Below are 16,157 nucleotides of genomic sequence, written 5' to 3'. Positions count from 1 at the left end.
TAATATAGTGTTACCTGTGGGATTGGCATATGTAGTCCTTATTACGTTGAGGTATGCTCCTTCCTTGCCTAATTTATTAAGATTTTTTATCATGAAGAAATGTTGACTTTTACTAAATGTTTCTTCTGGAGTCCTTTGAGCTTCCTGGACACAGATGTTCATATTTTTCTCAAGATTTGGAAAAAATTTCAGCTATTAATTTATTAAATATGTTTTCTATAATTTTGTTATCACTTATTCTGGGAAAACCATAATGTAAATATTTGTTTGCTTTGTAAAGTCTCATGAATTTTATAGATTTTTTTCACTCTTTTTTCTTGTTTCTTCTTGTCTGTCTGGGTTATTTCAAAAACGCATCTCCAAGAAATAAAGATAGTTTTTCAGGGTACAGCAATCTCGGTTGGAGGTTGTTTTCCTTTAGTTCTTGAAATACATCACTCCAAGCTCTTCTTGCCTTGAGGGTTTGCATTCAGAAGTCTGCTGTGATTCTGATGGACTTTCCTTTGTATGGGATTTGTTTCTTTTCTCTAACTGCTTGTAGAACCTTGTTCTTCTTTTGGCTTTCTGGAATCTTAACAATTATATGCTTATGTGCAGATTTTTTTTGAGACGCAATGGTTTCCAGCATTGGAGAACAAAGGAACAGACAAGAATGACAAAAGTGACCCCAAAATTTGGAGAACATTTGGAATATCCCTACTAGACAACAATGACTGATGAAAATAAGAGTAAATTGCTGTCCCAAAGAGCTCAGAAGAATGTTGAAGAATGAGATGTGGCCGAAGAAAGAACTGAAGCAGAACCTAACACTTTTCTGGACCTCAAAAATGCACCCTTGTGCTAGAAATTATGAGTTCCCCTAAGCTTCTAAGTTTATTGCTATTTTCAGATAAGATAGATTATTTCATAGAAAATATTTATTACCAAATCTGACTGAAGAATGCAGATAGTCTGAATGGCCCGATGGGTATATAATACTGAGAAAATAATTAGAATATCCTCCTATTTGAAGATAACAGGCCTAGTTAACTTCATCAGTCAGTTCTATAAATCTAGTCAACAACAGAAATGTCTTTTCTACCTAAATTCTTTTAAAGCATAAAGATTGTGGAAAGATTTCTAGCATATGATGCTCAAATTTTATATGGCCTTGTAAAACAATCTTAGGAAAATAAATGTAGACATTCTAAATAAAATTTTAGTAAAATATCTAAGAATAAGTATATTAGATATATGTATTCCAGGAATTGAAGAACTATAGATATTTAAAACTATATTAATATATTTTGTCACATTAAGAGAACAATGAGAAAATCATATTTTTGACAAAATTTTAAAAACTGTTTCCTTAAAACATAATAATATTTTTTTTAATTTCTTAACTTCAGGAAGAAAACCTACCATAAACTTAGAGTAAGCAGCATAGCTTGTGGAAGACTGCCCTGTTGATTGTGCCCAAAGCAGGCTATAAGCTGTGCAGGCTGTAAAGAGTTAACCCCACAATTGGTTTGTTTTAAGAGGTGTGTGTCTGACCGAAGCCTGTGGGACTCATATGGGCATTGCAGTGGTGTGTGGATTAGAAATGATCCCTTTGCCCACGGTCACAGCAGAGGCCAGAAAAATGGCCCATGAAGCTGTGGGTCTCTGACATGAGAACACAACATTCAAGGTCAGTGTGACTCTTACCCAAATTTCTTCCCCCAAAATGATACCTTCTTAACTGTAAAGATCACTTAATCATTAACCACAACCTTTAACTCTGGTCTGTTTTGTTCTGAATGCAAGAATGCTTTGGCCATTCGTTTCAAGCCTTGTCTGCATCAGCAACTTATCTCTAGCAACCACACTAGCTCTCTCACCCCAACCAAACAATGATTGTGTCACCAATAAATGTTGGTCTTTGCTTATTCAGCTTTGAGCATCCAACTTCCCTGTTTCACTTTGATTCTGATTCTGAGTCTTTCTTCTTCCCTTGTGTCTTAGTATTGATCAGGATATTGGGATCCTCTGAAGGGGTCTCTGATAATAACTAACATGGAAACTCAAACAACATTCTCATAGGTAGGCATAAGACAAGAATGCTCACTCTTTCCACAACATTGTCCAGAAAACCCTAGCTAATATAATAGGATATTAAAATGTAAGAAGAATTAAAAGTACCAGAGACTACAACAAAAATATGATAATTTAGAGATAATATGGATCAAAGAGAACCAACCCCAAACTACAAAACAAATTAGGAAACTTGTTAAGTCGCCAAAAATACAATGACAATATCTAAGTCCTAAAGCTTTGCTATGCATCAGAAATAACCACTCTAAAACTTATATGCATCTATATCACATATCAGTAAACGTTTCTGGAATGAACAACAAAAAAGGTTATATAAATATTTCACTCACAGTAGCAACAAAAACTGTTTTCTTCTTTTTTCTTTTTTTTTATGCTGAAAGTTGAACCCAGGGTCTCATGTGTGCTATTAAAAACTATTTTTTAAAATAGTCTAAGAAAAATATTTACAAGTAATATGTAAGAACAATTTTAGGAAAAAATTATGAAAACCATAAAGAAAATCTAAATAACAGTCATACCCATACCGTAATCACGCATTTAAGACCAAATATTAAAAATACGTAAACATAATTTATGAATCCCATAACAAACAAAACTCTTAGGATATGTAATTATGCATTGCAAACTAAATTTCACCCTTTTAATAGGTAAAAGCACAAGAATGCACAAAGGATGCATGGAGAATAAAGCAAATGAAAGAGAAATTTGTCTTACCAGATTAAAAATAATTTTTTACAACTACGGCTGGGAAACAATGTGGTACACTCCTGAAGTAAATTCTTTTTCTATTTGATAAAAGGGGCTCTTTAGCTACTGGGGTAAGTTTGGCCTATTTGGCCCATTACAGGTTATGATAACTGGTTTTCAACTGGAAAAAAGTGAGATGCTTACTTTCCACCATTCCAAAAAGAAATTCCAAAGTACTTGAGTTATAAGCATACACCATAAATCTATAGGAGATAAAACATGAGAATTTATATCTGGATCTCAAAAGTACTGCAAAGGAAAAAACCAAAACATTAAAATGATCAAGAGATAGAACCATATTGAATCTAGAATTTCAGCAAAATAAAAGGAACAAAACCAAAGACAAAGCGAGACTTTTGAAAACAATTTGCAAGCCAGGTTACAGAATTAATTTCTGCAACATTAAAAAAAGAAAATACAATCTTACAATCACTAAGCAAAAGATAATCAAAGGAGTGCAATATTAAACATAAGCTATGAATAAATTAAAGGACACAAAATACAATATAATAATGTGTGAACTCTCTGCAGTATTTAGGAAAACTACTTTACATGAATATTGTTTGAAAGTCTTAACTTGTGCAATGTGCCATTCATCCTCAGTACAGAAGGATATAATTACGATATCTCAAGCACTGATCTAGACTCTGGAGATGACACTATAAACAAAACAGACCTTCTACAAGATAAAGTTTAAAATGAAAATTAAAATTCCTGCCCTTGGAACTTCTAGTCTGGTGTACATACACAAGATTTAAAAAGCATGCAAATGCAGGTTAAAGAATAATAAAAATACCCTGAGGGACTTCAAGATCCCACTTACGATTACGTTAAGGAGACAAAAATCAACAAAATATCACAGTTAAACCACAGCACTGGACAAATGAACTTAACAGATATCTATAGAGTGTTTTATTCAGCAAAAGAACATATGATTCTAAACATGTTTTTCTCAACAGTGCATGAAACGTTTTCCAAAATAGACTACATGTTAGGCTATAAAGCATCCTTAAACAAACAAAAAATAGAAATAATCACCTGCATATTATCAGATCTTAGCAGAATCAAGTTATAAATCAACAGTGAAAAAAGCCACAGAAGCTATGTAAACACATGGAGATTAAATAATACATTATTGAATAATCAATAGATCACAGAAGAAATCAAGAAAGAAATAAAAAGTTCCTTGAATCAAATGGCAATGGAAGTACAACATACTAAACCTCTGAGACACAGTCATAGCAGTTCTAAGAGGGAAGATTATAACTGTAAACACACACATAACAAGAATAGAGTGATCCCACATAATAACCTAATGATGCTTCTTAAGGTCCTCGAAAAACAAGAACAATACAAATCTGAAACTAATAGAAGAGAAGATCATAGTGAAAATTAATGAAATTGAAACTAAAAAAAAGAATACGAAGGATCAATGAATCAAAGAGTTGGTTCTTTGAAAAGATAGGAAGAGGTTCTGGAGATGGGGGAGATGGGAAAGAAGGGAGGGAAAAGAAAATAAAAAGAATCAAGATGTGATATATATATGTGCCAATTCCCCCCATGATTTATATTTACTATGTATCCAAAACATAAAAAGTTTGAGAAAAAATATGCTGAATACCCATCTACCACTCAAGCTAAGAATTAGAACATTACCAGTCCCATATATAGAACCATTTTTGCCCTTTGAGAGTAAGCAATATTTTAACTTTGTAGTAATTAGTGTCTTCCTTTTTTCTATTTATGGAAGAAATATTTGTTAAGTGTCTCCTATTTGTTAGCGATGTAATATGTGCTATGGATAAATCATTGATTAAAACTAGCTTAAAATATATGCCTTCTGGAATGTACATTCTAACAGAGATAAATAATAAACATATGACCTTGTATATGCAATAGGTGATTTTATATGTGTAAGTAAAAGATAAATGCAAAGAAAATGGAAAACAAAGTAGTGCAGGGTAAAGGGACTTCAGGAGTGTGAGGTGGAGAGAATTTCTTGCAGAGTAAAAGGTAAGAGAAGAGAGTGAGCCTGTGGGTAATAGAAGAATATAAAAGAAGCTAATGTTGAAGGAAAAGAGTGAAGAAGTGGATGAATGGTAAGAAAGGAGGTTCACAAACAATGAGAGCATGGACTGGTGTGGACAGATCATATAAGACCTTGGTTTTTATACTTTGCACAGCTTTGAATCAAGTAGTGACATACGATTGTAAAGGTCCTCTCAAGTTGCACTGAATATAAGAAAGAACTGTATTAGGCAAGAGCATAAACAGAAATTTCACTTAGAGTACTCTTCTAGCAGCCCAAGTGACAGCTGCTAGTACAGTGGTAGCAATAGGGATGGTAAAAAATGGTCAGACTCTGGAAATATTTTGATTTTGGAGTAAATAGGGTTTCCTGGAATTTTGCATGTTAGGGAAGAAAGGGGGAGCCAGAGAGAGACAGAAAGAAAGGAAGAGGGAGAGGAGGAGGGGAACAGGTAGAGAGAGAGAAGGGGGGAAGAGAGGAAAAAGAGAGAGAGAGAGAGAGAGAGAGAGCGCCAAGGTATAGAGCCTGAAATATTAAGAAGTTGGATCTGCCATCAAGCCAGATGATTTGATTCCCTATCACCTTCTGTCTTAATTCCTTCAACTCCCCTCAACCATCCTGCTCCAGTCTCACTGGTCTCTTTGCCGGTCCTTGAGATCACTAGGCACTCTCTGCTCTTAAGAACTTGGAACTGACTCTTCCCTATGCCGGGAATACTGTTTTTCCAAATGTCTACAGGGTTAACTACTTCAGGTTTTACTCAAGTGTACTTTCCCAAGCAACTCAGAGGCAATTTTGCCCACCTGCTATCTTCACAGAATGCTCTCGTGCTTCTAAACCTATTCTTCAATTTTTCCCTGTATGGCACTTGCCACCTACAAATACGCTATGTTTTAGCATATATTATGCATATCACTTATTTTCTGTTCCATTATGATAATACCTAATATCAAAAATGGCAAAGTTCTTTGCTAAAATGGTGCCTGGAATGTAGACAAAATTCGGCAAATATTTATTGAATGAGTGAATACACACAGTTATTTAATTTTCCCATTTCCTCACCAATATCTGATATCCTCCCTGGTTTAGAAACTTTTTGTTTTATTCTCTGGAGAATAAAACTTCATAATTCTGTGGGGTGGGGAAGAACATCTTGGAGTATAACTGACCCTCAAATTTTATCTAATCTTCCTTAGTTTAGCATTTTGTTCAATCTCAAAGCAGAGGTACCTGGAGCTACAACATAAATAGCATTAGTTTTGAGCTTTCTCACTGCTATTTTAGGACTCAGCTTTCTAGAAACTATGGAATCAGATTATATCTGTCTTCTAGCGTCCAAAAATTTTGTTGCTGTTATAACCTTTGCAATTTTTCCTATCTTTCAGATTGTTAAAAAGTCCCTTTACTGTGGCTTTAGAAGGGTTGAATAGAGAGTGAAATTCTGAGTGAGTTGAATTTTCCATCTTTACTTGTTAGTCTATTGCAGCATTGAATATAAGTTCATGTTTAGTAGCATGCAAAGATTTCTATGAAAAAAATTAATTGAACAAAACAAGTAGCAGAGCAATATATGGAGAATATGATTAAATACTACCTGAAGGAATTTTTCACATAGCTCAGACTTTCAAACCAATTCCTTATCAATAAAATGGTGATAAAAGTAAGACTTCCATAGGTGGTAAACAATAAGAAAAAAATAAAACATAATAGTTTAGGAAGTATCGGGCACAAAGGAAAGCTCTCTAAATGATATTAGGTGTTATTACTATATTAAAACTTTTATTATCCAATTTATATTTTTTAACTCCACGCTCACTATTGTGTTGCTTTTGTTTTTGTGCTGCTAGAGATGGAACTCACATGCTAGACAAGTGTTCCATGGCTACTAATCTCAGTCCCCAGTCAGGACTGAATAATTTTTGTACTTAATAACTGAACATTATTTCAATGTTCTGCTTCTATGTCAGGTTGCATAAAATATTATATATTATGTGTTTCTCACCTTATTACTCACTTTCCTGCACTTAATTATATGTTCCATGTGACTTACTTCGGCTAATTCTGCCTCATGCCTGCGTATAATACCTCTTTGAATGTGCTTGCTCTCTATATCAGGTTGGTGTCACTCTTCTTTACATATCTAGAGAATTAGTGTCTATATTTCACTCAGGAAGATGGGTCTTTCTCAGGAACAAGGATGCCGCACAACGGCATGGGAACTCCTGTTAAATTTTCCCAACGCCAATGGATGCACAGAAAATGGAGACAGCTCTTCTGTTCCTGCAGACACTCTAGATCTTGTATCCTCTTACTCCAAGGATTTTTACATACTATTGCATATTATTCATTGGCTTGACTCAGGACAAAGATAGAAGTGAAGGCGTGGGGCCCCTTCTCAGGATGCACCATCCTGTAAGCTCTAATTTCATCCCTTCTGGCTTCCCTTTTCCCCAACTTCAGAAAGAGTACCATAGATTTAAATCAAAGAAAATTTTCTCCGAGTTGTCATCGTCTTAATTTTATGCTAGAGTTACACTTCTAAAGTTCAAAGACAAAATTCTAACCCTCCCTTAGAGAACGTTGCCATTTAGGAGACAATATATCTAGCAGAATTTTCAGAAGGTTGGGACCAACCAGAGATTCCAAAGGCAAAAAGCATGTGCTAATATTTCTATCTATAATTGATTGATATCTAAACCTATTTTGAATTTGTATGTTTGTAAAGCCTGGAAAAACTTGATTAGGTTATATTCCAAATCATGTAACAAGGTTACTTTAGAGAAAGTGCTACTATTGAATGGTGACTTTTATTTTTAATTCCATTCTTCTGAATTTCTTGAATGTTTTAGATCAGTGATTCCCAATGTCAATATGAGTCAGAGTCACTTAAAGGTCTCATTTGAAACTCTGATTTCTGAGCCCTTAACCAGTGATTTGTAGCTCTAACAAATTCCCTTGGTGCAATGCTGTGTTTTCAACAAAAGTAACACCAGATTGCTCTTAAACAGTGGAAAATATAAATTACATTAAGTTTTCTGAAATATTTAATCCTATGCTTCTTTAAGAGTTTCACTGAATCTACATAAGAATGCCCCACTCCTTAATGGGATGATTGTTCAGAAGATGCCAGGAGAGTGGTCAAGTGTGTCTGCCTCCACCACAGTTCATGTGTAAGCTGACTGAACGTCCCCTTGAGAAGGGTCTTCTCAATGCAGGCCAAAATGTTTAAAATTCATTCAGCTGAAATCATGCTTTGTAAAATTTTCTGTGAAGTTCTCCAACAATGTGGTAAAGCACTGATGAAACATTAAAATTTATGAAAGAAACAGGAAAATTGAAAGTTTTCTTAGATTTTTCCAGTCAATTCCATCATTATAATCAATTTCCTTAGGATGTTGAATAATCTCTTATAAATTTCCTTTCCTTACGTTCTTTTTTTGGGGGGGGACTGGATTTCCCTCATACTTGGTATAATTGCAAAATGTCTTCTTAGAACTTATCAGCATCTTTTGAAAGTGACATTACTGACTTGAATTCTAGTTTCCTGAACTTGTCCTAAAAAGTAGTAATACTATTCATATTAGTAGTAGTTAATAGTAGTAGTAGTAATAGTAGTAGTAGTGTGCGTGTGTGTGTGTGTGTGTGTGTGTGTGTTTTGAAAAGATCTTCTTAGAGACCTGGCCAGGTTTCTACCTTTTGTGGCTTTCTCATTTGCTTTTAGTGTCTTTATGCAGTGCTAAATTTCATAAAACTCTTAAGCTTCTTGATTTTTCTATATTCTAGCAGATAGAATTTTATTTGGGGGGAATTACTTTTATGGATTAATGCTTTTACTTGCTGTTTTCTTTTGACTCAGTGAATCTAAGCAGTAAATTCACTCTTTTCACACCATTTTATTTGCCTACATAGCCAACTGAGTATTCCAAATATGTGAAATATATTCATACCAATTTCTTCTTAAGGTTCAAGGCTGGGACTTTCTGTCACAGGTATTTTCTTTCCATATTAGCTTTCATTTCTGTTTTGTCTGTTCCATTTTTTAATATATATGCTGTGAATGCCTCAAGTCTATCTTTGCCTCCTTGCTTGTTTTGCAGTAAAAGTGAATAGCAACACTAAAGTGATGGAGTCTTAATGTGAATGTGTTTTAATTAAAACTTCATATGTAGGTTGATGAGGATGTCTAATTTAGCTGGCTTTAAAATCTCCGTTATTTTAATCATGACCATAGAGTGGCATGTTGTTTAAAACTGCTTCAGATGTACTCCTTGGGGACTAATAATAACGAATGTGGAGAAATTATTATTTTAAATAAGGATTTGGCAATATTACATTTTAGCCCTTTCAAACTGTTTTTGAAGCCCAACATTTCTTATTATAAAGGTATAATTGTCATAATCTGTTTGGACAACTCTAACAAAATACCATAAACTAGGTGGGTGTCTTATAAAGAACAGAAATTGATTTCTCAAGATTCCTAAGACTGGGAAGTCCAGGATCAAGGTGCTGGCAATTTTGGTGTCTGGTGATGACTCACTGATTCAGAGAAGCAATTTTTCACTGGGTTCTCACATGGTACAGGGAGGGGCAAGTGAGTTTCTCAGGCCTCTTTTACAAGGGGTCTAATAACCTCCCAAAGGCCTCAGCTCCCAATATTATAACTTTGAGATCTGGGTTTTCAACATATAATTTGAAGGGAGAGAAACATTCAGATCACAGAAATACCCAACAGAAATGCAAATTTCTGCCTTGGGGTGTTGCTCAGTGACACAGCATTGCCCAGTGTGCAGGAGGCTCTGGGTTCAATCCCAGCATTACCAAAAAATTTATATTCACCAAAATACAAGTATTAGGTCTTCATAACAGAAATATTTGCAATAATAAAAGCCAGAACCTGTGCAAGTGTCTATCAACAGCAGAATGGATAAATTTTAATGTTCTCATAGAATAAAATATTACAAAGCAATTAAAATGAAAAATTCAAAATACAGGCAATACCATGAATAAATCATACATAATGATGAGTAAAGAAACATAGTCACACAGAAAACCAGCCACAAAATAATACATATTTTATCATTGCATTTAAATAGGGTTCATAAACAAGAAAATTAATATATGGAGAATGGTTACTCTTTAATGGTTGTTACCATAAAGGCATGGTTACTGACCAGAAAAGAGTGAAAGGGAGTCATCTGAGAGCTGAAAATCAATTGATTTTTGGCTTAGCAACATTTTACATGGATGTGCTCAGTTTGAGAAGTTGATTTAACTGTATTATTATACTTGCACTTTCCTGTGTGTATATTATACTTCAATAAAAAGTTAGAAGGAAAAGAAACTGCTCTGAACTATTCCTTTTACTATCTCTTCTTCACTTCATTCCTTTTCAAATCCTGTGTTTCTCTTTTTTCAGAGAGGTTTCAGATTTCTCTCATGTTTGTATACATCTTATGACTGGATGCATTTATATATTTTGTTTAATACTTTCTTTTTAAAGATCTTTGTATAACAGAAAATCTTCTACAATAGAGATGGTGTCACCCTCTGAGGAAGAAGAAATACTTATTCACTGTGAAGAGTAATAAAGGTGGAGCGACGTGTGATGTCATGTACCCGCAGTCCAAGCTACTTAAGAGACTGAGGCATGAAGATTGCTTGAACCCACGAGTTTGAGGCCAGCCTGAGTAACATAGTAAGACCTCATCTGTGGAAATGACAAGGAGATCTGTGAATGGAGGGGAAATAGGAGAATGGAGGGGGGAAGAAGAAGTAAAAAGGATTAAGATCCAATGTGTATATGTACCAGTTCCCCAAGACAAGTATAATTATCATGTGTCACAAACATATACTAATAAAAAATAGAGACAAAAGTTTAATGTAGATAATGTCTTCTTCCAAGGCAAAAGTTTGGAAGTTTCTCAACACCTTTCTTAAAAAGATTAGGAATTGCTAAGAACAAGGTTCTTCATTTGTGATGCAACCCACTACATGTATAACATCCATCTGTAGTACTCCATATTCCTCCCAGTAGGCTTGGAAAAAGTAGGGAAAGTCCAAATAAACAGGACACTCTGCTGCAAGTCCTTTGACTGACTCAGGAATCTCATGTCATCTGCCAACATTCAAGAAATTGTGACAAAAAGTTAACACATACTTACATTGTTACTTTAAAAATTCTCAATAATCCATGAAACATTTCTTAGTTTTTCTTCAACTTATAGAAAAGAAAACTCAAGTTCAGACATAAAGTAATTTATCATGTATCACATAGCTAGCAAATGACTGGCTTGAAATTTAAACCTAGTAGCTTTAACTTCAGAACACATACTCTTAGTCTGTAGTCTCATATATAGATCAAGTTCATATAACTGTAAGGCAAGAACTATAACTCAGTTACCTCATGTGGCAGAACTGTTTAACATCACCACACACAGACAAGCAAAAAGGCACGATTTGCTGAAGTCATTTGTGGAAACATAACAGAGCCACTGCAGAGAAACCACCACCCACGTCAACATATAATTGTTCCTTCTTCCATAAAACACTAATTCTGAAAAATATTATGACGGCAAAATAGTAATTTCTAATTCCTTCTTCTCACAACACACTGGAAGTTCTTAATTGAAGGGATCCTATGGTCTCTCAGTCTGACATTCACATTGGAAGTTCTTTCTATTTTAGGATACACCTAGAAAGAGATTAGACTGCATAGGTAATAATGTGCAACTAAAGAATCTCCAAGCAAAGCAAGATCTTAATTTTTAGCTCTCCTCCTTTTGTACATATATTTTACTATCATCAAGTTTCTCTAGTGTGAGAAATTGAAAGGGTAAATAAGGATGAAAATGATTAAAATGAATAACTGATAATTTGAAATAAGAAAAGGTCCAAGGGTTTGGGGATGGTGGAAGGGAATGGGGAAAGGGAAGAAGAGAAAGAAAAAATCATGAGAAAAAAAATGGAATCAAACTCTGTGTAAATAGGGGAGGGTGGAGGGGGTGAAGGGTGCACAGGTAATGGGAGAAAAAATAAAAACTAAGATGCATCATGTTCTGGTACAAACACCCAATGATAAATGTAAAAGTATTTTATACCTAAAATGTACCAATGAATATATATATTAAAATTTTTTTTAAAGATTTAAAGAACACATTTTTCTTTGAAAATAAAATTAATCAAATATTCTGGCTACTAATTCTATGTCTTAGTTTAGTTTCTTTTAAATAAGAAATTTGAAGAAAAATATAAAGTAGGAGTAAAAGAATATGTGCTTATGTGGCTGGCGCTTTGTTATATTACCTAACAGTGGTTAATGTTAGATATATTGTATAATTTCTTATATGGAAATTAAACAATATAAATTAAGGATTCCTCTCTGTGAAAGAAAATTTGACTAGCCACTCTGTCCCACCATACCAGCCCAGAGGAAAGGGCTTTTGGGTCTCCATCAGTCCCGCTGCTCCCAGGCCAGAGGAAGGGCCTTCTGAGCCGCTTGACTGTCGCTCATCTACTGGGCCAGAGGTAGGGGCTTCTGAGCCACTGTCCCACCACTCCCAGCCCAGAGGAAGGGGCTTTTGGGCTGCCATCATTCCCTCCACTCCTGGCCCAGAGGAAAGGCCTTTTGGGACACCTGTCCCTCCACTCCTGGCCCAGAGGAAGGGGCTTAGGAGCCACTGTCCCACCTCTCCCAGCCAGGAATTAGGGGTTTCTGAGCCCCCATCCCACTACTCCTGGTCCAGAGGAAGGGGTTCTGGGCCATCATTCATCCTGCCACTCGCAGGCCCGAGGGAAGGGCTTTTGGGCCACATCTGGTAGGCCCCTGCCAGCACAGGGAAAAGGCATTCTGAGCTGCTGTTCCATCTCTCTCAGCTCAGAGGAGGGGAGCAGCGTGGGCACCAACAGCACCCACACCCTCAGGTCGAAATGAGAAGACATGTAAATAAGTCTCAAAACCAGAATTCCAGATCAATTACAGCAACTCCAAAGGGAAATGAGATGGAACACTCTGATACTAAACCACCTGGACCCACTGAACTGGCAAAAAAAGAGGATCTGGGAAAAATGAAATCAGAAATAATTTCTCAGATAACAAGAGAGATTGTGCTCCTAGTGCAAGACATAATTAATAAATCTAGGGAGGAGCTGAGGAACCTGATGGAATCCCAACATGGGAAACAGACGGAATCCATAAAACAGGTGCAAATAGATTTCAAGGAGATGAAAAACTCCAATGAAAGTCTACACAGCAGAATGAGCCAATGTGAGGACAGAATTTCAGATATAGAAGATAAGATTGCAATTAGTGACCAGGAAAAGAAAAATTGCTTCAAAATTGTAAGCGAACACAAGAAATAATTCCACCAGCTTCTAGATGATGCAAAGAAGAGTAACATAAGACTGATTGGAGTCAAAGAAGAAACAGGAGAGAGTACAGATGACATAAAAACTCATCACAGAAGTAAGGGCAGAAAACTTCCCAAGCAGGGGAAAAGAGCTTGACATACAGATAAGTGAGGCATATAGGACTCCAAATAGCCTTGATCAAAAAAATCTACACATAGACATATAATTGTTAAGATTCCAGAAACACAACAGAAGAACAAAGTTCTCCAAACAGTCAGAGAAAAGAAACACATCACATACAAAGTAAAGTCCATCAGAATCACAGCAGACTTCTCAACACAAACCATCAAGGCAAGAAGAGCTTGGAGTGAAGTATTCCAAGACCTAAAAGAAAACAGCCTCCAACCCAGATTGATGTACCCTGCAAAACTATCTTTCAAAATGGATGGAGAAATAAGATACTTTCATGATAAAGAGCACCTCAGGACTTTCATGAATACCAAACCAGCAATCTAAAGAATTTTACACAATATCCTAGGAACAGACATTGAGGATCACAACCCCGGGAAACAAAGCAGAATGAACCCATCTGGTGCGACAAGAAATTAAATGTAAAGGAGGAAAACCCAACAAAAAGAAAAGGTCATGACAAAGATAAGTCAATACGTTTCAGTTATAACCATCAACGTTAATGGTCTCAATTCACCAATCAAAAGAAATAGACTGGCAGAATGGGTCAAGAAGCAAAATCCAATGATATGCTGCATGCAAGAAACACACTTAATTCAAAATGAAACTCATAAACTGAAAGTTAAAGGGTGGAAAACAATACTCCATGAGACAGGAACCAATAAAAAAGCAGGAGTAGCTATCCTCTTGGCAGATCAAGTAGATTTCAAACCAACACTGATTAAGAGAGACAAAGAAGAACACTACATCCTTGTAAAGGGAAGACTCCAACAGGAACAGGTGAAAATAATAAATGCCTATGCACCAAACACTAGTGCCCCCAACTATATAAAACAAATACTAACAGGCATGAAAAGTCATATATGCACAAATACAATTGTAGTGGGGGGCCTCAACACCCCACTGTCACAAATAGATAGATCAACTAGACACCAAATAAGTAATGAAATACTAGAACTCAATCGAACTCTTGAACAAATGAACTGAACAGATGTTTACAGAATCTTCCACTCCACAAAATCAGAAATCAAATTCTTCTCAGCTGCACATGGGTCATTCTCCAAAATAGACCATATACCCACACATAGAACATGTTTAAGAAAGTGCAAAGGAACTGAAGTTATCCCCTGTATATTATCAGACCATAGTGTGATGAAATTGGAGATCCATAGCAAAAGAAACCAGAAATATTTCATAAACATGTGGAAATTGAACAACACACTTCTGAATAACCAATGGGTCACAGAGGAAATTAAAGAAGAAATCAAACAGTTCCTTCAATTAAATGACAATGACAATACAACATATCAGAATCTATGGGACACAATGAAAGCAGTCTTACAAGGGAAATTCATAGCAGTGAATACACATATTAGGAAAACAGCACCAGATCAATTGAACAACCTGATACTGAACCTCAAGCTTCTAGAAAAAGAAGAGCAGGGCAATCCCAAAGCTCATACAAGGGAGGAAATTATAAAGATCAGAGGAGAAATCAATACAATGGAGACTAAGAGACTGATACAAAAAATTAATGAAGCCAAGAATTGATTCTTCAAATGAACAAACAAAATGGACAAACCCTTAGCCAACCTTATGAGAAAAAGGAAAGGCCCAAATCCATGCAAATAGGAATGAAAAGGGTGAAATTACAACAAACCAAGCAGATATCCAGAGGATCATCAATACCTACTTCCAGAACCTATACACCAATAAGATGGACAACACAGAAGAAATGAACAGATTCCTCGATACATAGGAATTACCAAAGTTGAATGAAGAAGACCTAAAACTTCTGAACAACTCAATATCTACCAATGAAATTGAAAACGTAATAAAAACTTATCAACTAAGAAAAGCCCAGGCCCTGATGGCTTCACTGCTGAATTCTACAAGACATTTAGAGAGGAACTACTGCCACTACTGTTTAAACATTTCAATGAAATTGAAAGGGAAGCAATACTCCCAAATTCATTCCTGGAAGCAAGCATCACCTTGATCCCCAAAGCAGAGAAAGATCCAACCGAAAAGGAGTACTATAAGCCAATCTCACTAATGAACATAGATGCAAAAATCCTTAATAAGGTACTGGCAAATAGAATGCAGAAGATCATCAAGAAGATCATACACCCTGACCAAGGGGGATTCATCACAGGGATGCAGGGATGTTTCAATATACGCAAATCAATCAATGTAATACAGTATATCAAAAGAGCCATGGACCAAAAGCATATGATTATCTCCATAGATGCAAAAAAACACATTTGACAAAATGCAAGATGGATTTATGATAAAAACCCTACAAAAAATTGGAATAGATGATCTCTGCCTCAAACTGATAAAAAGCCATCTATGAAAAACCAACAATCAATATCATACTAAGTGGTCAAAAACTGAAATCCTTCACACTAAAATCAGGAGCAAGACAAGGATGTCCACTATCACCACTCTTGTTAAATATACTTTTCGAAACAGCCACAGCAATTAGACAAGAGAAAGAAATAAAAGGAATAAAGATAGGAAATGAAGAAGTCAAATTGTCATTATTTGCAGATGACATGATACTCTATATAGAAGACCTCAAGAACTCCACCAAAAGTCTTCTAGACTTAATAACCAAATTCAGTCAAGTAGCTGGTTACAAGGTCAACACAAAAAAATCAATACCTTCCCTCAACACGAATGGTAGACTCACTGAGAGAGAAATAGGGCAAATACTTCCTTTCATAATAGCATCCAAAAAACTGAAATACCTAGGAATCAACCTAATGAA

Source organism: Heterocephalus glaber, unplaced genomic scaffold, assembly GCF_053883595.1.
Source record: "Heterocephalus glaber isolate CG9 unplaced genomic scaffold, H.glaber_assembly_v1.0 deba00001594, whole genome shotgun sequence".
NCBI lineage: Eukaryota > Metazoa > Chordata > Mammalia > Rodentia > Bathyergidae > Heterocephalus > Heterocephalus glaber.
Note: the sequence above shows the minus strand (reverse complement) of the source record.